This window comes from Capsicum annuum, chromosome 2 (genome assembly GCF_002878395.1).
Source record: "Capsicum annuum cultivar UCD-10X-F1 chromosome 2, UCD10Xv1.1, whole genome shotgun sequence".
NCBI classification, from domain to species: domain Eukaryota; kingdom Viridiplantae; phylum Streptophyta; class Magnoliopsida; order Solanales; family Solanaceae; genus Capsicum; species Capsicum annuum.
In genome coordinates, this window is record NC_061112.1 from 119214577 (window position 1) to 119215818 (window position 1242).

Genomic DNA, 1242 nt, shown 5'->3' on the forward strand with positions numbered 1-1242 from the left:
AAATTCATTAAGCTTTTTTTGTGTGTATCCATCCATCATAAGTCGTTTGGTTGTTGAGGCAAATATTAGTAGCCTTTTCATTACCATAAATGTTTTTATATTTTTTTTTTTTTGTGAGAGAGGCCTGACTATATTTGAAATGCAAGATATAATTATCTTTTATGCTCCATATATTAATTTACTAGAAGTTATATTTTATACTTATTTTTATTTATGTGAGATTATAAAATAATTATCAAGCACTATATTTTATGTATTGTATTTTAGACAGAGACAATAAAAAACTATTAAGATTTTAGCTCTGCAAAATAGATTAGGACCAAGGATTTGAAAATAATGGGGACACAACCAAAAGTTGAGGCGAATGCATATTAGTCGAAAAATTATGTTATTAAATACACATAAAATTCAATATATTGAATTAGTATAAATTAAAAAGAAAAATTAGCAGACTTATACTGTTATACATGCTGAGGTTCTAACTGTGAAATTCGCGACCTATGTACTTTATATGGTTTTTGTCTTTTTGTCATAAGAATGACAAGGAAATTGTAGCTATAAAAATTAGAAAACAGGTACCGCGCTTGCGTGGAGGGATCAAGACATTCATTGGATCAGTTCACCAAATCGACTATTAGTAGCCGTTTGGTCATAAAAATTATTTTTTTTTGAGTTAGAACTGGAGTTGAAGATAAAGTTGAAGTTGTGTTTGACCATGTCTTTTTAAAAATAAAAAAAATAAAAATTCACGCTTTTAAAAAATTTCTTTTAAATATGATTTTATGTCCTCAACCTTTAAATATTATCAAAATCATCCAACTACTAATTTACCTACTAACATACGACCAAATGTTGAGAAAATAATTTATATGTCTTCAATTGATAAAATAATTAACAACAAACTAATTATTCTAAAATTTGAATAAAAACATCACAAGCACGAGCTAAATAAGTTTATCTAACCATAATCAATTGAATAGAAAGAAAATATATTTTGATAAATATGATTGATAGATATAAATATATTTTATATATTCTTAAATTTGTTGATGAAAATTCTTAATTATTTTCACTTGAATTAATTATTTTATTGAATTTGGTCTTTTTAAAAAAATTATGGAATTTAGTTAATAAGAGGAGTTTGTGTAAAAATTTAAAGATTGGGGTTATATTTAATAATAATGGAAGTTGGAATTGGAAGTGGAAAAAAGGAAAACAACAAAAAGTTGTTTTCCCTTTTCG